Source organism: Labrus bergylta, chromosome 2 (assembly GCF_963930695.1).
Source record: "Labrus bergylta chromosome 2, fLabBer1.1, whole genome shotgun sequence".
NCBI classification, from domain to species: domain Eukaryota; kingdom Metazoa; phylum Chordata; class Actinopteri; order Labriformes; family Labridae; genus Labrus; species Labrus bergylta.
Window position 1 is genome coordinate 5,373,776 of NC_089196.1, and position 22,885 is coordinate 5,396,660.

Sequence of the window (22,885 nt, forward strand, 5' to 3'; positions counted from 1 at the left end):
CATGACCCACTGAAATCGGCTCTGCAACCCACCAGCTGAGAACCACCTATCTGCTACTGAAACTCATTAAAAAAAAAAAAAAAAAAATGTGTATATATATATATATATATATTTTTTACAGCTCTTGAGCAACACTTTTCTGCTGCTGAACTGCTTGCTTATTATATTTGTGCTTCTTGTCAAAATGTTAAGTTAAAGGGAAACCTACACCTAAATTCCGCTGCTAAGTCACCGTGATGTAGCCCCTAACCCCAAAAGCATTTGCACAAATGTACAAATGAGTAGCACCTTAACAGCATCCATGATCCGTAGCCAAACAAACTGTAAAGATGGGACGCTCGCATGACGTGACGTTGAGCATTTCTGTTGCATACTGTGACATTTGGGAACCTAAAACTCTGTTTCACCCTTGTTTCTTGTTTTCTTGTTTTCAAACAAGAAAACAGCGTTTTCAGAAATCTTCACTTTGGCCGGAGTTTTCAGAAATACTTGTTTTCCGTGATTAAACCGTTATAAAATTGATAAGGCTTTTCAGTAACGCTGACTTGCAAAACCACATGGAAAATTAAAAAAGTCTGTTTGTGGAAAGACCCATTGCTGATTATCAGAAGTATTTTTATTTTAGTCGACAAAGAGCTCAGTGATTGTTTTGGGGAAGAAATGTCAAAGGCTTTAAGAAATGTAATCTAAATGCAGCAACACTTAACTATTAAGAGTTAATTTTGTTACTGGTTGGGAAGCAAGCTGAACTTGCGTCCACTGATGGAAAGTTAGAAAACTGACACCGCTGGTGATCGCTCTAATCCCACACCTCCCCCTCCCTCCCTCCCTCCCCTGTCAGGAGGACAGCCCACTGTGGGGTGTGTTTATCACTCCTGTCCACTTGCCGTGTTGGAGCTAATGTCGGGTGACACTCAGACACCCCGGATGATGTGTTTTGGCACTGCGAAGATCCCAGCTGTGCATTTACATATGCAATGACCCAGATTAGCATCCCTCCTCACACTCCATCAACACTGATTAGAGGAGCCCATTTAAAGGAGCGCCTGACCAGCGTGTCCCTGTGACCACAACAACCTCTGCTTGTGACTGCGTACGCCACTCTCAAGCTCACTGCTCACTGGCTTGACAACGGCAGAAAAGTAGGTGAACTTTAGAGGAGCATTCATTTAAAGAAATCAGTCCTTAAAAACAAACACTTGTATTTTTAGAGACCATTTTTACAGTGTAATTGACTACAGTAAAATATTCAATGTTGGAGAAAGACATAAGTGATCCACTCACTAAAATTAGTATTTGTTTATTATAAATGTATGTATCTCTAACCTATCTTTAAATACCTGCATGCAAAGGGATCCTTAGAGTTCATAATGTTAGATTTCTTGTAAGTGTAACAAACCGTCAAGTCAACGACTTTTACTGTGCATGAGTGGATTATCCAGAAATCTTACTGGTAGTGTCTTTTTCCTCAACTGTAGTCTCATTGTTCACAATGTGTTATTTTTTCTGTTAATGTATTGAGCACCACAGATGAAAATCTGTCATTGTGTTCATTATTAGAGGTAACAACCTCGGCTACCAGACTGTGTGTAAGTTAAGGTCGTCCAGTGTGAACAACTCACAATACAGACCAAGGTAATGAAAATAGTTTTATGTGAAGCCGTATTCCAGTTCATTATTACTTTAAAACTTAAACGTTTAGTAAAAGAGGTTACTCTAAAGTATATTGGGAAAATGAGCACGCAGAGAAATTATTGTTTAAAGCAACAACTTTTTCACCTTAAAATAGTCGTATCAAAGTCCATCTGATAGCACAATAACTTCCAACGGGGAGGATGGTGTTGCTTCCATGCCTGATTATAGCATGATGTAACTTTGGCAGAGGGCTGCGGTTCTCTCAGGAGAAGTGAGTACGGCTTTACAACACGGGTTCACACAGAAAACTTCAGCTAAAAAGCCAGTTAGCCTATCTCTGTACTGTTTGATACAACGGCTGAGGCTACGAGGAAGAGGACACTGATGGATGAAGCTAAGAAGAGAAAAAGAGAGCGACCGAGCAGGAAGCTGAGAGTACATCCCTGCAGATATTATTCAGAACAGATTGCGACATAACGTTAGTTTGTATTGTTATCTGTGTCATCGCTGTCTCATGTTTAGCAGCTTTATGTCTCAGGTTTGCATACAATTACATTGATCAAACACCAGAAGGTTGTCTCATCAACGGGCTGTAGACGCTATAGCAGAGTCCAGTAAAATGACTGCACTGTGTCAGACGACGACGACGTCACCACCCATCTTTGTTTCAACAAATGCACATTGTCTTTGATGCGGACCCAGAACAGCCGTGAGTGTTTTACGAAAGTGCAGTTGCACTCAAGAGACCTTCAGGGGGCGCCAAACCCAATTCATACATAATGTTGCTTTAAAGAAAGATTTTCCAAACAGATTTTCAAATTTTAGAAAGTCGCTTTAGAAGGTAAGGAAAGTATGTGGATGTTTATTTTTTACACAGGTACTATCCTCCTGAACTAAAACTCCTTCATTAAAGTACGACTTCATTAAGAACACAACAAAAACAGCTAGTAGGAGAATCCAATCAGGTTGTGTGTTAACAGTTTACAGACAACTGTAAAATTCAGTGTTGTTAAAAGTGATGATAATCAAACCTTTTACTCAACAACTTCTAATTATAGTGCTACCAATCACCCAATGACTGGTTTACATCCACACATGGTGCACTGGAAGGTTTTCACTACATGAAGCTTCATGCTGAACAGCACAAAGGCACATGTGCACAGGAGGCTTAGAGTGCGGGTGTTGCTGGTGCTGAGGAGGGTGGAGGTGGGGGGGGGGGTACATGCATGGGGGCAAATAAGCAGCTAGATTACTGCTTGTCATTAGCAGCATATGCTCCCATTCATTAACTAATTGCGCTTTATTATGATGTAATTACAACGTACGCAGTGTGTGATGACAAAAACTAAGCTGTGACTCTCCAGCCATAGCTACCCCTGCACTCCATGCAGTAATTGCCCTCTCAGCTTTGATGAATAAGGAGATGATTAACCTTAATTCCCAAGCAGCATTGGGGCATTAGCAGTGAATGAATTACGGGGAAGTGGATGTGACTAAGCGACTTAATATGGTAAATTGGTTGAGCAGCTGAAGTGGCTCCAGTGATGCTGTATTAGCTCAAGGCCTTTTCTCCCGCTGCTACTGATTCCAGGTCTGAGCCTCTTCAATCAGGCTCCGGCTGTGAGACTAGATGCCGACTGTCCCTGTGCTGCACCGAACTAATCATCCACTTCATGCAGGTAAAGACTCAGACACTACATTGCATTGGGGGAGCCCAATTATGTAATCTAGATAAATTCATCCCAAGCCCATGGCATAATGACTCGGAGCTATCTGATCTAATATCCAGCTTGTCATAAAAAAAAAAAAAAAAAAAAATACACTAAGAATGAGTACTGAATGGATGCCACACAGTCCAATCCTCCTGCTTTCCACACCAAGTTCACTTTTAATAGGCGAGGGATTTCACCTCCCATCCTCCTTAATGTACCCGCTGCCCAGGAGAAAGAGGGCTGCTTTTTGGCTGCCTAAGCAAAATGTAGATTGCGTGAACAAAAACTCCACTTGCATGGCAGTAAATATGATGACATTGCAAGCTTGTCTTTTGCCGACAAAGTTGTGATTCTTGTTTTTTTGATGAAGCAGTGAAAACAGGCCACTGCGAGAGCAACGCCAGCTGTGGTTAAGGATACAGGCGTTCCGGCCGCCTTCAACCCTCCCAACCTCCCCTCCTCCGCAGACTCTCCCCGCACTAGAGAAACAACAGGGCTGAAGTAGAGGTGGAGATGGAGAAGAAATGACAAGACTGTGTGTAAGTTACAGTGCAAATGAACTTTGTAAAGGTGCTAATTGTATGCAAAGAAACAAGTAAGCATGCTCTGCACTGTATGCATGTTTGTGTGTGTGTGTACATCTTTTTGCCTAAAGATGCGAGGGGCTAATTTTGCTTACCAGAACCATTTTTGCTTATCAACAGAAAATGAGGAAAATATGGATCTTAGCTCATTATGGTGTTGTTTATGTTTACCCAAGTAACCCATTAAACCACAGAGAGAGCCTCCTTTAACTGTGAGCATGTTAGTAATGTGGTCTCAGTCATTGGAGGAGGCTACTCATTACTCTTTAATGTGCTGAATAAACATTTCACAGGCTCACTGTTCCCAGCTATTGTTCATATTGTTGTGAATGCAGCATTTTCTCATTGTTAGACCACGCCAACAGATATGCTGCACCGGGCGTGCAAGCAACAAAACCACAGGGTGCTGGGGGTGGAGAGGAGGTGGGGGGTTAAATTTATTCTGTAAAATTGGCTGACTAAAACACTTGCTGTGCAACACAAGTGTTTTGAATGACATGATTGAGAATATTTCACACAGAAATTAGAACTGGGTTTCCTGGTACAAATCAGACCTTTGCACACTTAGAGGGTAACTAAATCCCAGGGTTTCGGCTAAAGTGTATCCTGGAAATTCAAAAAGTGCCTTCGGACTGTAATGTATCAACATGGATAGGGCTGCTAGGGATAACACACGCCCACTCATCAGCTGAAACATCATTCAGTCTATGCGACACACACACACAAACTGACTGATATTTAACCATGAGCGACAGCTTGAGAAGAAACAATGAGACTTTTTTTAAATCTGGAATGTCGTTTGAAGTATATAATTTCTCTTCTCTCACCAGAGGCTCCTGTAGGCTTTGACCATGGCGGCCCAGAGCCGTAGAAGTTTGGACCGTTAGCACAGGCAGCGAGCTCAGACAGCCGAGGGGCAGAGAGGATGGGGGAAGTCTTTGACTGGTTAGTTGACAAAAGCTCCCACCACATTTTTCACCTTCTAGATCAGCCACTAGAAAAATTGCAGGAGGTTTCAGCCTGTAGAGGGCAGTCGCTATGTATATTTAATACACAATATGTAGAATTGAAATATTTTATACGCATATGTCGAGGTTTTGACCCCAATGATTAACACAACAGTACCTAAAAACCAAATACATAAGTTATCTCCTGATGAAAATGTTCGGGGGGGGGGTTTAGTTACTCTTTGATAACTTTTCACATGAGTTTAATAGCAGAGCTTTAAAATATGTTGTAGATAATGGAATCAAACAAACAAAAAAAGCTAGGGGCTGCTTTGACGGGTTTGTTCGTCAGACAGCAGCGTGTCTCTGATTACAGTCAGGTTTTCTGGAGAATAATATATGTTACATATATATATATATATATATATAAACATATATATATATGTTCCATTAGTAACAAAATAATCAAATCAGGCATGAAGGCATCATTGTGTTGATCACACATCACTTTCAAACTTCACTTTGAATCACCAGTTAACAGATAACCACATCCTGACTCCAGCTGGTCACGATACAGTCAGAACGGTTACATGCAGTTAGAATAAAGTCTTCTCAAATTCTGAATTATTCTGAATGACTGAATTAGTACTGAGTCAAATTTATAGAAGTTGGACTAACACCTACAGAATGTGGTTGGGGATTGATTTACTCTTGTATACTGTATACACCTCAAATCTACCCTAAACTGGCCGAGGTGTTTTGAACATGCTCCAACTTTCCCACGCCATGCTTTGACCCAGAAGTCCAACACCATAAATGTGTGGCATTGCTGTCACGCTGTCGTCTGCCTTTGAATATTTCCATAAAGTAGAGGGAAAGTGAAATAAAAGCATAGAGTATGTACAAAATGTACAGAGCAGTAAAGTTGCCCATGCTCAGCAGTTATTTTCACATTTAGGTTGCATATTCATTAGTGTTAGTGTTTTCTCTTCGCTCTCTCTAAGTGGAAACCTCTGCTGTTGTGCTGAGCAGTCGAATATGTTTCCTTGCTGCAGGAAAACATCTGGAGAAAATCTAGGTTAAAATCAAATGATAAAATCAAATAAAAACATTTAAATTCATCCCCTTTTATTTTGAAACAATGCAGTGATTCTTTGTGAAATATAGAAAAAAAGTAAAAAGGTAATCCATAAGCATCTTTTGTAGGTTTCAAATACACATTGAATATATTTATACAGTCATCAATAAATGTCTGAGAGAAATCGAAAGCGCTATGATTTGTCTTTAAAGGAAGAATGTGAAACATTTTTACACATAAATGTAGCAGAAATAAAATATATCCTGTATGTAAAAGTCCCGCTGTCTGTGATATTTTCTGAGCCGTATTATATTGTGTTTACATGGACGGCCGGCCAGCTCATCCTCTTGCATATAAAAGCTGTTTAAGTGAGGGACTACAGAAAAGAGGAATAACGTACTGTACTCACTGCTTATTTGAACATCACGTAAACGTTTTTTAGATCATGGTCATTCTGTGTAAATTTACAATGTGAAGCTACAAGCAAACTAAAGAGTGCTACCATTAGTCTGCTAACACAACAATGCAGCTCGAGACAAGGACAGTTTTGTCCTCGGAGTTCATTAATTTATTTAATAATTATGGTGCGTTCAAATTTGATAACTCCTGAGTGCAAACGCTGTAGGAGAGCGGAGGATGTAGTGATTCAGCCAAACAGCAGTTTGTTTTGGTTTCATGCTGGAGCTCAAGGGCGACATCTACTGGATCAAAAAGTTGCACATTCTCCCTTCAAAAGCTTCTATAAAACAGCACTGCATAAACAGTATGACGACACCAGCACACCGCACAGTAACACAGAGCAGTACATCACAAAGACACATTCACAACAGCAACACAATCATGTTAGTTGAGTTGAAAGAAATGATGTAAATTCAACACTGACACAGCTGCAGATTGAAGTGTGATGAAGATTTGTTGAAATATACATTTGGGAAGCTGAAGGATGTAAATTGTTTTCTCAAAGTCTTGATCATACAATGTGACTGATAGGGCTCCTGCAGCTTCATTAGTCTCACAATTTGATGATTCGATATCACGATGCACCATGATTGGTTGCATCCTCAATTTTTTATATTGCTGCACATGGCTACTTTTTCATCTAGAAGACGAGCATTCAGATAAATTAGAATTCATTGTTGTATTATGTAGAAAGTGCCTTTGAAATCATATCAAGGTAAATGTTTTTACAGTGTAAATTAAAATAAATAAATGATAAAGGTCCAGCTGTGGCCGGAATAAAATCCACAAACAAAACGCAGTAATAGATTATGTTCTGTCACTTTCAGTGATTATGTCACTACATCGATGCAGAATCGTGCAGAATATGTCTGAGGTTTGCTATGTTATATTTCACTTTATGGCACATCTTTTTAATATGACCTTTGAAAGAAAGGTTGGAGTCTAGTTTTCTCAGAATTAAGAGTGAGACATGAGTAGCGTTACCAATTTATAATTCTTTTCCATTGTTAATGACAATTTGGCAGCTAGTTGTTGAGGGTCTTTCCCACATGCATACATCAGGGTCCCCACATCATCACAAACTGATGGGAGGTCACTGATGTATGTACTAAACACCAGTGATCCTAAAATGGAACCTTGTGGCACTCCCATAGTGCAGGCTTTGAGTGATGATGTTTTTATCATTTATCCATATGCACAGGGAGCAGCCAAGTTGGTAAGACAGAATTCAGTTAAGAACGTCAGCAGTTTTAAGTTCTGGTGTTCAGAAAAAGTCCACACTAAACCCTACATTGGAACTTAGATACGTTCTAACTTTAGCTGTGTTATTGTTTCGTTACACCATGGAGATGTGAGGTTATTCTAAACTAGTAGAGATTAACGTCCAGACTCAGAAAAATGTTGTCTCAGATATGACGTTTTCACTTCCTGTGACCAATCTGTGAAAAGCATCTTTTAATGTATTGTTTGTTACAGTGCTCTATCTTGTGCCTACTTGTCTCTAAACAAACTAACAGCTGAAAATAACTTCCATTACTTTACCAAAGGTGGCAACCTGGACGACCGCCTAACTAGGAATGCCTCGAAACAATGTTCCGTCCGTAGCAGCTCCAGGTGATTTTTTCACCATCGCATCATCTGCCACTTGCGCACATGACGGGGGAGTCCCACGCGTTGGGAGGGAATTACATTCAGCTCCAATGAAAACGCACCAGAAATACAACATAAAAAGATTGTGCACCAGTCCAAAACCTTGTGTCAGAGAAGCATCTGAATTCTTTGAGGGGTAAGTCCAAGTCTCAGGTCACATTTGCGTCTCAAGTCCGAGTCTCAGACTCTCTTTCCCATCTCTGAACCAAAGTCTGATTTGGGTCATCACTTTTGTTGCATTGTTGTATCTGCTCATATTCTTTATTTTCAAATTAAATATTAGATTTTTGTATTTCTAAAACTAGCTTATTATTATGTGTAAAGATAAAATTGACGTTATGATATATAAACAGAGCCTAGGTTGTATAAAACAGGGATCTGCCTTCAGAACCACCTATACCTATTTAACTATGAAAGAAGGTTGTATTCTATACAGGTCACAGGGCATTTCTGAAAACGCTAGTGCAATTTAGATCAGGGGACCGAGCATCAAATATGCATAGATGGCAGGGAGCGGTGAGAAGTGAGGGACATTGAGTCATTGGTATTCCAGCGACTGGTGCTGTCAAAGGTGGAGGGTTGAGGGGGACTCAGAATCAGCCCAGCAGACCCAGGGCAGCTTATTGGGATAGAGAGGGAGCCCAGTCACCGGGCTTAGACAGGCTCAATGCAGGGCTCAACTCATCACACGCCTGTCAGACAGACACCTGCCGCAGTGAGAGCAGTCACATACATGCACACACACACACACACACACACACACACACACACACTAACTCATTCTTACATCCTGCAGCTCTTCTCTTGCAAGAGTTTCATGATACTTCAAGTCACAAGGAAACAGCATTTCCCTTGCATTGTATTTCCATAATTCAAAGGATTTCTGATTGACACCGGGTGTTGGATGGATTCTAGTGAGGGTAGGGTCAAAAAAATCTTCAAAAGTTCAAAAAATTCTTTGAGAAATAATGAACCTCTGGCTGCTTTGTGTTGGTTGGTGCTCCCTCCCTCCCTTATATTTTTTGTTCTGCATTTCCAAAGGTTTTCAACACAAAACAAATTCTTGAGGACCCAAGAAGAGAGCAGTGGTCAGAGTGAAGACAAGAAAGTATATTGATGGCCCATCAGTGGTGGGACACTCTTTGGCTAACTGTTAAAATGCACTCACAGTGTCAATGCATGCTTGAATATATTTTGAATATTGCAGCGATTTGACCCCCCTCGAGATAGTGAATATCTACTTTATTCAGTGGTCCATCTCGTACGCCTGACACGATTGAAACACTTGTACATGAATCAATACATCTGTCTAAACAGAAAGAAAAACAATCCCGTTCCTGCTGTGTGTGTGCGCGCTTGACCTTTTCATCCATTTTATGTATGCAAATTGATTGTGCATTGGGCTCGGACCACAGCCAAAATGTAGGTGAACTACGCTTCACCTTTGCTGCGCCTGAACACATCCTGTGTAAATACAGACAGAAGACTGAAGCTGGGAAGAGAGTTTTCATATTTGAGTAGATTTATTCATGTTCCTCCACCAATAAACACATTAACTATCTGTATGAGGTTTGATCTCTGGGGTATCAATGGTTGATATGAACAGTGTTGCAGTTGATTTTTGTTGTCACTGTTTTTTTCTCAGAGGTTATGTTTACATACAACTTAAATCTGCCAAATATTCTTCAATAAAGCATTATCTGAGTATTATTACATCTTGGTAACTGTATTCCCTCTTCCTGTAAAAACATTTTTTTCGACCAATAAAAAAAGCTTTATTAAAGCTAACGATCCAATCAAATCCATTCTAACATTGTGTCCCGCCTTCTATCTTGTGATTGGTGACGCCCTCTGTCCTGCATATTGACATTACTTCTCTGTTATCACGATATGATCCTCGATCAGATCTGACAGAGCCCATCATGCACTGATCACGTCCATCAATGACATCTGTCATCCAATCACAGCCCGCCTCACATGCATCAGATACACCGCATCAAAAGAGACAAATACCACTAAGTGAAGTTCCATTCATGGCAGTTGTTGTTCAGTTAGATAGATAAACATTTGAATAAACCGGCCACAAACAAAAGACTTGCAGCTACATCAAGCAATAGGAAGTAAAGAAGACGGCGGGTTAAGCTGGTATGGCGGTGAATCAACAAAAGCCTTCTGCACTTTATGCCATCAGTGAGCATGACTTAACACATAAAGAACAAATACACATGAAGGACCCTCTAGCAAGTAATATAATCAAGGGGGTTACAGGGGGTCCGACGTCAAAAGTGTCATAATTAATATTCACTAAGGGGCGGCTGTGGCTCAGTTGGTAGAGTCGGTTGTCTCTCAACTGGAAGGTAGCCACATGTGTGATGTGTCCTTGGGCAAGTCACTTAACCCCAAGTTGCTCCTGCTGCTTTGTCTGCAGCATATGCATGTGTATGAATGGGATAAGTTACTTCTGATGGTCACTTCACACAGCAGCCTCTACCATCAGGGTGTGAATGTGTAGGTGTGACCTGCAGTGTAAAAGCACTTTGAGTAGTCAGAAGACTAGAAAAGCTCTATACAAGCTCATGTCCAATGACCATTACTCAAATAGTTTTCTGAAATAAAAACATTTAAAATAATTCACAGATCGAGGTATGTGGTATAATTAGTCAATTTAGGAGTCCTTTTTGGGAAAAAGAGAGATATTAATACAAACTTACATAATAATACAGTTTGAATAAACTACAGAACTCAAACACATCTCTTGCTTATACACTATTCACACATCAAACCCTCACAATAAGCTCCAAACTAAATATTAAGTTCCTCATTTGGTACTGAAAAAGTCGGCAACGCTACAAAACTGAAGTGCAACCATGGTAACAAGCATGACATCACTATGTTGAGTGACCAATGGAAATGATGTGACAAGGAATTGTCAACTTTAATGAAATTACTCGAGATATGTTATCTTATGTCTGGGAGATTCTTAGAGTAGAGAGTCATTCACACTTTAAAGAGGCCAGGCAATTTATTTCATTCACGTTATATAAACGTCTTCCTGCCTCATTCCTTTTATTTCAGTGTCAAGTCAGACGAGATGGTGAGTCATCTCAAGCAGCTAGAAATACGTATAGTTAAAAATGAAACTTTATCAGCTGTTAGCTTACCCCGCAATGCTACACAGAAGGGAAACAATCCTTATTCTTCAGGCACTGCAAGAGCCATACGTCTTGAGCCAATGTTACCCATTTATTTTACTAATATTTGTCTATTAGAGTACTTTAAAATCAAGAAAATAATTTAGTTTAAAGAGGGAATCAGTATCTTCACATAGTGTTGTCACATCTGCTAACTTTTGGATTTTGTCTTTATTTACTGCAATCTTGTTCCAACGATACAGTTCCCACTAAATGACCCAAACAGAGCTTGCAGAAATCTCCTGAAGAACTCCTGATATTTCCAGGAGGAGCTGCATGTGTGAACGCAAACGGCCTAATTTTTCACTCTGACTTCCCCCAGAGTTTCTCCAGCCAGCCCCTTGGTCTTTCCGCAGAAAGTCCGGTGAGCTGGGGTTAGAACGCAGCAGGATATTCTTCTGGTTTAAAGGCAAATATTCTCATTATAGCATCTTATAGTGTATTTTGTCTGCTACTTCCGCATCTTTTTTTGCGTCACATCTGAACTCGGTCTGACAGGGAAAGTCTTCTACTGTGAGGAGTGTTTGTGAACAGCCAGGTCAGGAGAATATCCCGTGCAGTCCTCCTGAAATGAGACATTTTCAGGAGTGCATATGTGAAAACGGCTTAGCTAGTCAAATAATTGCTTCTGTCTACCTGATGATGACAGATACAGTTTGAATTTTAGAAAGCACATTGAACCTGTGACCGCTGGTGTCATGGGTTCATAGATCAGGTGTGTTTTCACTTTTAAAAAGATGCTTAGTCGTTCTTTAATGACGTTTTCCACCAATTTTGACTGCACATCCATGTTGTTGGTTTTATGCACATTGTGGCTGATCGCTGTCAGAGCTGCGTTCTGACTGCGAGAGGCGCTGCCACAGCCAAGTGCACACAGCTTGCTTGTGTCACATTCAATTATGGCTCCTCCACTTTCCAGGAGACAGTAATTGAGCCGGGGGCAGTCACTCTATTTAAAACCACAGGAGCTCTGCAATCCACATTGTGTTCCCTGAAAGCTCCATCTCTGCTGATTTCCACCAGCAGAAGCCTCCCTGTGGGACCTGGTGGGGGTGTGACAGAGGTGGAGTACGCTGGGGTTGGGCCAGGGTGCTCCAGGCACTGTTGGGGGCAGTCTGACACCCCACCAACACACACAGACACACACCACCCTATAGCCATCCGCACACCATCCTCACCAATTAGACACAAGATGAATCAGTCGATCGCCTGTCATCCAGGACGTCAGGATCCACAGTCGGGGCTGCAGTCCGGATAGGGTGGAGCATAAAACAGTCTGTGCCCCTGTCCTACTTTTTCTGCTGTCCTGAACTCCTTTTAGTTTAAGTTTGCACTGGTTCAGATCATTTCACATTTTCCAGGCTCTTCTATTCACAGAAAAACTCTTCATATTATCAATCTCCAGAATTATCCCCATGGTAGAGGATTTTAAAAACCACCAAGAAAGGGCTCTTTAAAATGGCTCAATTGGTTTTTTAAATGTTAGAAATTGTATTACTTTAAACACTACATCTACAAGAAGAGAAGCTATGATGAGGTGTCGATCACGTTCCAATGGTTTAAAGTGAGTTTGGACCAAAAACAAGGGCGACAATTTGCCAATTGTTACCTTTGTAAGTTTCACCACAGGATCAAAGTGCTTATTTATGATGGTACAAACCAACCAGCAAGTATTGGTCCTTCCAGATACGACACACCAGGATGTGCACACAGCTTGGTTTAAGAGATAGTTCAGTAGTTTTGAAGTGGGGTTGTTTGAGGTATTTGTCTAAAGTACGTTTATTAGCCACAGGAGATGCCGGTCAGCTATGCCTCTTTATTGGGAGAGCGGCCAGATTACTGTGGCGCAGAAGCTATGTTATACAGCTATTCAGACACAGCCGTCTGCAACACCTGATTCAGCTTAATTTAAGAAAAGACAAAGAACACCATCATGCTAAACGTATGCTACATCGAGAACATTCTCAGCGCTTTACCTTCCCATCAGCAAGCCGCTTTATTTAAGCACTACTATTTAAGCACTGCTGATTGGGTCTGTGGGCTTCAGAAGAGACAACAAATACAACCAAACATTGTACGGTGCTTATGACACACAGTTTACTTAAGAGGATACTTTTATGAACCGGTGTTCACAGAGGAAAAACTTCTTCAGATGGAGATTCAACAGGTCAGAAAAAGAGAGAGAGGGAGTAAATGTCTGTGGAACCTGGAGGACAGGAGAGATCCAAAGTTACGTGGTGGTGCTGATGTGTGAACTGTGAGCCCCACAAATCCGGAGAGTTGTGAGTGGGCTCACACATAGCTGCAGTCTGCAGCACTGAACCCTTCTGTTTTATGGACCATCTTCAATTGTAACATGTTAAATTGGAAAACATTGGAAAGTACATTTTTGGCTCACCCTGTTTTTTTTTACAACCCATGGTCCACGGGATATGTTTACTTGATCAAAACTCACTATGTGTCTGTTGTTGAAGAGAAAAAAGTTAGCTCGAATACTGTGCTGTGTCAGCTGGATAAATGATCTCAAACTGGGTTGCATTAATATCAAAATTCACAACACAGCTATTAGTATTCTCTGCTAAATTCATGTAGACTTGTTACACAACAGACCCAGACAGCTGGACCACATACTGTAGTAGTGCTAAAGAGAAGTGGCTCGCAAGTAGAAAAGTAGAGCGCTGAGAATGTTCTCAATAAAGCATACATTCACACAAACATTGTTTATTATCTTTTTTTTTTTTTTTTATCTTAAAATTTGCTAAATTAAGTGGAGCAAACATAGCAGGATACTAGCCTAACTCCAAGCGGTCTAAGGGGCCAGGCTGATCGATACAACTGTGGCTAATAACACACTAATCTCTATTTACAGATACTACATTCTGCTGTTGAACTGAGACTCAACAGATGAACGTACTCTACTCCAGGATCTTATGGAAACAGAATTGATGGACATGGAAAAAAGCAGTCTTGCCTTGAAGTAAGTTAACGCAGACCTCTTGCTTCCCTGGAATTACGAAGAAATTCACACCTGTTCCCAGATGTGTATATGGTTTGTCAGACGATGACAGAGGGTTTCAAGATAGCTAAAACATTATTATGCTTTGTCTGTGAAGCACTTTGGTCAGCTGAGGCTGTTGTAAACATGCTATATAAATGACCCTGACTATCTTTTGGCACGCAAAGGTCATACATCCCAACTTAAAAAAAAAGTTCTTTCACTTTACTATCATCCCATGTACCATCTGTACTAAACTTACTGCTGTTTCCAGGCAGACCAGTGTCCACATTGAAGACCTGTTGGCTCAGTCAGGCTCATCTTAGCTCAGCAACAAGATTCATTGGATGGACACCAAGAACAGGTGTTCCATTTCAGCTGCCACGTTTATGTGAATTTTCAAGTATGGTTGTATCCCTGATCCAGCAAGCTTTTTAGCTGCTGGTTTAGTTGATTGGTATCAGTGTTGCCACATGGTAAATACATAAATATCATTCTGCAGCTTTAAAAATATTTTATTTTACCTAAAACTATCAGACATATTAAAAAAACGAGACAAAACCATGCCCTGCACACCTCATTAATGTAAATAAAACAAACAAACAAAGGAAAAAACATTTTAAGTGTTGATTGTTTTGCTCCACCTCCAGCCGCTGTGTGAGCTAGTAGCATCGTAAGTTGTGGTGATGTGTTTTCCTACACTGTCTGGCATAACGAACCACAGGCGTTAACAGGGCATCAGGTGATGATCTATATAGCAGGTAGAGCGGCGGGTGTGTCGATCAGGTGCTGAATGGTTGAGGGGACATTGAAGTTGCAAAATGATCGTACATTCTGTGACAAAGTGGGTGAGATGCTCTTTTGTTATTCTCCACTTGTCACTTAAACCTTCATTTAATATCAAATCACTTTATTCTTTACAGTTGTGTATTTTGCTATGATGATTTCATTGCTTGTGTAACATTGCAGCACTTACTATCCCGGGTTTGTTTGTGTTAGCATTAAGTTACAGGTCACATCAAAGTATAAATCAACTTAAAGCAAACACACAGTCTTGATTCAGTTCAGTCATTTTTATTTAGTTTCTGGAGTTGTAATATATCATTGTTTGTCTGTTGTCCATACTTATTTCTGTTTGTTCTGTTGTTCAGTTCTCCATGTGCTCCCATGCAGTTAAAGGGGCTGGTCCAGCACTTCCTGGGTATTTATAGGGTTGATGATGTCATCGCTGACATCACTGGAGCAGACCATCTGAAAGGGTTTTGTTTTCTGAGAAATGTTTTCTGTCTCATCATTTCTTTCTTATGTAAGTTACGGGTCAAATATAATTGAAGTATTTGAAGTTCATGTAGTTGAGTAAATGATCTGATGTTAAAGATAAGGGTTTATTTGTATTTCTTTGCGGTAAGAAAAAAGTGAAACTCCCTATGTGAGTTGTTCATAACCCAGATGCGGCCATTTTCTTAATGGGGCAGTCTATAAAATGAGGAGACATTTGTTCCTGCGGGGTGAGGAACAAATGTCTCACAAAGGTGAGGATGTGCTGCCTTTAACAAACCTTAAATCTGATTTAGGTTTATGTTTATGTTTTAATTTACCTGATTTTTCATTGAACTTTTGTTGTTTTATGAAGGTAACACGTGTTGGGATGATCACTGTAAATAAATGCTCACCTCTGGAAAAACGTCATCTGCTGAGTTTGTCTTCCTATCACCTTCCAAGACACTTGTGTCGAACTTTACACATTCTGCAATTATTGATCGTACAGAGGGCAAAATGATGGTACAAATACGATGGTTATCATACGTCTGGCAACACTGATTGGTATGAACACAAAACAAATGCTGTGATTAAACTGTAGCAAACGAGGTCGACAGGATGAACTGCATTATGATGCAGATTTGTAAAATAATTTAATAAAATCATGCTGACTGCAAGTTGCACGAAGCTAATGCTTCTAAAACGCTTATAGGCTGCTAATACTGTGCTTTGGTCTGTTACATTTTTAGACCTGGGACATGTTGCTCACTAAATTAACATGATGAGAATTACGATGCTTAGAATAAAACACTATATTTATTTAATTTTTTCACCAGAATCTGTGTGTAGCCTCTCCCACAGGACTGCAGGTGTTATTGGACAGTAGGGAGTGCCAGAAAAAAACAACTGTGCATATTCAGCAAAAGTCTTCCTCTCTCAGTAAATAAAGACCAGGTGAACTTGTAGTTTTCACTTGTCCTGCTCTCACAACTGCTGCTCTGAACTTTCTAACAACCCCCCCCTTGCTGACCTAAAGCATATAATCAACAGAATTATCTCAGGAAACCAAAAAGAAACACTCCTTCTAGATCTAGATGCTGGGCCCCCGAGCAGAAGCCAGGGAGGTGGTCTGTTTGAAATAGTAAGGGCCTCATTTCTGGATCCCTATAATGACTCCCTCTCTCCTGCTCTGACACTTAGGAAGATGAAAAGCACCGATCCAAATCACATTAACACGAGCTGACTTATTCATATTTAGGCTGATTTCAGTCCATAATCTCTCAGCTCAGATGTTCACTGGGCTTATTAATACATGAAAGAAGAGGCCTAAGTCTATAAATCTGACATGAAATTTTAAACACTCCTGCATATCTCGTCTTTCATCTGTTTTAAAGGAACTACCCTTCGTTTTCAGATTGAAACATGGCTGCCACTGAGTGCAAGTTAAACGACTAGCACTAGGGTAAGGACCACCCTCCATGTTGATGAAACTCATAGCCATGCTGTGCATGCTGCTCTTTATAGTGCAAATCCACCAGCGCCCTGATAATTGAAATGATTTGCTTGACATTCTTCCCTTTAGGAGAAAGGATATGGAGACATGATCAGTACACTTCCCATGACCACTAATAGGACAAGCAGACTGCAAGCCCTCCATATCCCTCCTGCTACACTAAAAAGGGAGAAGCTGCATCTGGAAAAGGGGGTGTAGTTTTTATTTAAATGTAACAGTTTGCAATAATAACGACACATTGTAAATGTGAATGTATTTTACTCTGTTTTACAATCCTATAGTTAAATCCATGTAGCACTGCTTAGCTGCTTGTTGAAGGAGATCCTCTAACCTCACCTTTGGCATAGCCCAGGTTAGTATCACCCCCCCACACACACACACACACACACACACACACACACAAATACTAATTAATTACAAACAAATTACTTTAATTTCAATAATTTATAAACTACTGATGCAGTCAAGACCACACTAAGACCAGAGAAGCTCTAAAACCAGGATACAACCGAGACATTTAGGGATCAAGCCGAGTCAAGACCAAGACCAAGACAATAAATATCACAGAAAGATCATCATCTTGTGTGCAGCGGGCGTATCACTCACTTAGACCGTACCACAGGAAAGGTTGCGGCCATAACTAGGGGACTGAAGTTATTTGTTCTTTTAAAAAGGGGTGTTTTCCTTCTAATCACAGTAATGACCTATGGTAATGACATGGAAAAATAGCCAGTCATTGGTGGTCTTTACCGGTCTTGATTTAAAATCCAGAGTTCGCCCAGTCTGAGACCGAGACAAGACAGAGTAAAAATGCTTTTGATTCCGGGACCCGGAATGAACACTATCATAAACCTTATCAAAATAACTTTGAACGAATTCAAGATCTTCTTATATTTTGTTTTTCAAATCATCGTTTTTTTTTGTTCAAGCATTGCAGGAAGTGTTCCTGTGCAGAGAGAGGTTTTATGTAAGAATTTGGTAATTACATTGAGATATGTCAAACTATATTTTGCCAGTAGTTAAAGTTAAGTCAAATTGGGCCCCTCCTCCCGGGCTCCACCAGAACTGCACCCACTGCAGGGTTAGCGTGTGTGTATACTGCCCGTAGCTACACTGTAAGCTACTTGAGAGTATTTCATTTGTCGTAATGGAAAAGCTGATCATTTAGCAAGGTAGTATAAGCTAACTGCATGTGTTTGGCACCTGCCTGTCCAATAGAAAGCAAGCCAACTCCACATCCTAGGTGAAAGCCAACCCAAGGTTGATCAGTGTTTTGGAACAAGCTTCATCTGTGTGGTGTTTCCCCTCACTATATCATAATGCTTGACTCGTGCAGTAGCATTCAGATGAAGACCGACCGCTGGCCGAGGACGTTTGGAAGCAAAACGACGCTGAGTTGGGGGAAACTTTGCCTCTGGACCCTGATGACCTGGTTGGATTTTCACCTCTAACTTTTTGTTTTTGTTTTCTTTGATAGACTTAGGCCTCTTCTTTCAGTGTCTCTGCAGTTACATCCGCAGTAATTTCCAGTTAAGACAACGTCTGATCTGAATCGTGTCCACTCCCAAACTCACCTGCGCGCTGTCATTGGCTGGGGGAAAGATATCCACTCCTCGCCCAGAGTCATCCAACGAAGACATCTAAGTCCAGGCAGTGGTCAGGGGTCTCTGCAGACACAGTCACCATGGTGACACATGTATGGAGGCCCCTGAGTGATGATGGAGAAATGGTAAGATTTGAATTTTCTTTCTGAGAAAGATAAATAAATGAAATAACTTAAATGTATGAGACAAATAGGATGTGATTAAAGTAATACACCTGATTTGTATATATTGTATATTTGTATATATATATAATTGACATTTGAGTTTTTAAGGACCTGCAGACACCTTGTGTCTATTTTGAAGTGCAAATTAACATGGGACAACTTTTAAACTAGACTATTAGATCACATAGGGCCTACTTAAAGGTGTAATAATTGATTAATTTTTACATACTTTATTAATCCCTGAGGGAAATTCTGGTTTCACACTCTGTTTATTGAGAGACGTGCTTCTCGCACACACAGGCCAGAAATACACACATGTACAAACAGGAGCTGTGGACATGGATTAGTGGAGGGCTGCTACACAAGAAGCGCACCTCAGCAGTGCTAGGGAAGTGCCCTGGCACCTCTCAAGCTACCACACCACCTTCCATATGTTAGACCGCACAGGGACTTGAACCGGCGATCCTTCAGTTCCAACCAAAGTCCAGACTGAGCTACTACCCCCCGAAATACAGCATTGCTATGGTATAAAGGGTTTTGAGTGGGCAATTTAAGAGTTAATTCTGCACAGTCAGATGTTTCTACAAACACTGTGAGTGGCAGTCTGCAGATTATCCCAGAAATGCATCTTTCATCATGGCCATGCAGGACCAGCTAAAGGCACCACATTACTTTACACACTGTATTATTTTAGACAGGAACTCAACCTCCTCTTTATGCTTACTGAACCCTTGTTTGTACATTCTTCTTAACTTTTTCTGAAATATGCTTTAAATTGGTCAAACTTGTCCAAATCCATGCTAGCTCTCATCCTGTTGTTTGATAAAGGAGGCAGTGAAGCAAAACAAAGCATTAGCATCCCAACATGCTGTTTGACTCTCAGCTTCACTTGTAAAGATCTCCCCACCGACGTTACAGTGAACTTAACTAAGTTTGCTTTCTGCATCTTATAAATTGCGCTCTCCATGACTCCAGCTTCAAATTTCATGATCAAGTTCAACAGGTAAATGTGACGTGATTTTTCAGCGCCTGTCAAGCTCGCTGTACCATAGGAAAACAATTGTTATGCTGGCGACACTTCTCTAGAGATGCATCTCTTTATAATTAGCCCCTCACTGTGTATACCTGGCCTTAGGGATGGACATGCAATGGCACAAATAAGAATCTCAAAATGGCAGGAAGTTACATTTCTAACAGGATTAGAAAGGTTGACTAAAAAGTGAAACAGAAAACGATTATTTTAAACTCAAATGAATTGAACACTTAATGTAAACACAGTAAGCTGCTCAGTAGAGTCGATTGAAAGGAAAAGTGTGAGTTTACATTTCCTGGTTAATTTTAGTGGCTTTTGATTAATTGGGGCTCTTTCTCTGCATATTGTTTGGCAAACACATCCAAGTTTGGATCAGACGCATTAAAAAATGTGTTAAGGTCTGTCTTTGTGTTGCTTTGTGCAAGAAAAGAATCAGAAACAGGAATTCATTCCCGCATCAGGTCGAATATTATCGAAGAGGTGTAGAAGTTGAAAAAAGTAGCTTCGACATGCAACTTTTTCTCCTTCTCTTGTGGAAACCTCTTTGACTTACAGTAACTTCTCCTGTTTGGAGAAGATGATGGAGTACTTAAATGTTTATAAGAAGTCAAATTTGATTGGTCTGTCCACTGTGCTCAACCCTCTGCATATCAGCAATGTGATACAAATCTTAAACTTACCTTCTGTTTTGAATTCATTGGCAGCTTATAAAAGTAAAACTCCACAGTATCTCCTTGTTGAGCCGTGAATACCAGCTGTGCAAAGAATCACTCTCAGTTCAGGAAGAAGAACCACTGCAAACAAAAGAGCAACTTCTGAATTTATATTTCTACTCTAATTGTGCAGCAAATGCGACCACGCACCACAGAGATATGGAAATTTTAAAAAACCTAGAAATGACTGTGATCATTTGTACAAGTAGAACTTGCCTCCCGGACATACGTGCTTTAGCACTTGTTTTGTAATCGATGATGACAGACGTTGTGAAATGTGAGCGGGAACAACATGCTCTCTGAGATCTTTAACAGCCTGGTATCCACAGTTAAAAGCTACGTGTCCAAGGTTAAAAGTTGGCTAAGCTCTCTTCGTCTAAAACCAGCACTCTGCCAAAAATCTGTCTTGGGTCAGGTCTCCCATCCACAGTGTGGGCTGTGTTAGTGCACCGAGTCAAGGTTTTACTCAGTGAGTCTGCTAGTCAGGGCCTCGGGCCTTGGCACTCCCGATGGCTGCTGGCCGCTAGTAACCCCACGTCCTCCTCCTCCTCTTCTTCTTCTTCCTCCTGTTCTTTGCGAGTGCATGGAGAGTATCCGGCAGTGTAGAAGGACCCCGGCCTTGCAGACTTTTCTCCTTTCTCTTAGTGCTCGCCGCATCTCCCAACACCTCCCCCTTTGCTCGCCCAACATACCTTCCATCTCCTCTGTTAAAGCAATGCTAATGCAGAGGTCAGCAAACCAGCTCATGGTTTTTCGGAGGCCAACAGCTCCCGAGGAGGTGCTTTTGATTTTCAACTCCATTGAGCTGCACTTATTCAATATTTACTCTCCAAGACCTCTGCATTAATTTTACACCATACTTCTAAGAGGGCCTATCTTAAAAAACCCCTGCAAAGGGCCTTATGCAGCACTCCTAACAATCCCCCTCCCACACCCCAAAAACCTCCCTCCCTGTGTGATACACCGAAGGCTTCATTCTCCGCTTGTCTCTGACTCCTTCCCATCCACCAGTGGGAAGGCCAATCCTGGGCTAGTTATTGTTGGTGTGCCGTTCTATCATTACCACTAACCTTGACTCCTGGCTGCTTGCTGTAATCACGTGGAGCCACCAGGGAGGAAGTCTGGCCTGGGGTGAATTATTAATTAGCAGGGCTGGTCCTCCCCCTCAGCGCTCCCTGGGAGAGGGGGGGGGGGCTCTGTGTGTGCTCCTCACAGGCGGTAGGGGTTACCCACCATGCAGATGGTATTAACACACCTATCAAGGTAAGACGGATCAACACTCTGGGCTACTTGTGGAATTGTTAAGCAACACAGAATCAATAACCGACAGTGCATCGCTTCCTGCCCATGCATGATGCGTGCCTCCTACATTTCCATCGCTGCAGAAGACTGTACAGCAGGATGGGGAGGGGGGTGGGGGGGGGGGGGGGGGTGTTCATTAAGATGAACTTCACAGGCTTCCTCACTGGGGACATGCTGGAGGTTGATGAATTCCAGTTTTCAACTAATGATCAACTTCTATATGAAGTCAAAAACAAAGCAAAGCTTCCTAATACTTGTTATCCTTTCCTGACCTTTCTACACCTTGCCCCAAGCGCACACACATACACACACGAAGCACATACAATAGGGTCAGTGGATTCACACACACACACACACACACACACACACACACACACACACACACACACACACACACACACACACACACACACACACACACACACACACACACACATCTTTAAACAACATCATCAGGTTGACACAAGTTCCAGTGTACAACAACAACATGCCTCTGAAAGAGTGTGACAGGATGCAGTAGTACAGACATGATGTTACCTTACAGTATATTTTTGGGACCCCTCCGTTCACTTGTTCAGCAGATCCCCCGGGGTCATCCATTTCCCAGCACCCTTGAACTCCCCCCCCCCCTTCTAAACAGCAGAGACTACGGGGACCGAGACCAAGGCTTTGATCTTCTCACAACTCCCCTTAAATCACAGAGAGGAAGCAGGGATTTTCTCCAAAGGGTCTCTCTGTGCTCTTATTCCCCCTGGAGGACCGAGCCAAGTCATCTATGAAAGTGAGTGAATCGCAGAGCAAAACAGCGCTCCCCAGAGTGCAGAACAGAATACTCCGCCAGTCACTTTGCCGCTTTAGAGAGGAACACTGTGATGAAAAATGTATAACTGCATGACGCGCAGCACCTGCAGCTACTCTACCTGATGCACAAAGTCGTATATACTGTATCGTCCTGTTGCAGCTGATTTTATCATATTAATTTCACAGCATTTAGTGGTTCAACTTATACTCATAGTCAACACTGATGTACAAATTCAGAAACTGT

The 22,885-nt window shown here is 41.3% G+C and overlaps 1 long non-coding RNA gene across 1 annotated transcript; it reads left to right on the forward strand.

Annotated features, from left to right (window-relative positions):
• The first annotated feature begins 953 nt into the window (after positions 1 to 953).
• Positions 954 to 3,976, forward strand: LOC136181270 (uncharacterized). Its single transcript, XR_010667625.1, has 3 exons — positions 954 to 1,142; positions 3,227 to 3,314; positions 3,718 to 3,976. It is a non-coding gene; the product is annotated as an uncharacterized lncRNA (long non-coding RNA).
• The last annotated feature ends 18,909 nt before the right edge of the window (positions 3,977 to 22,885 follow it).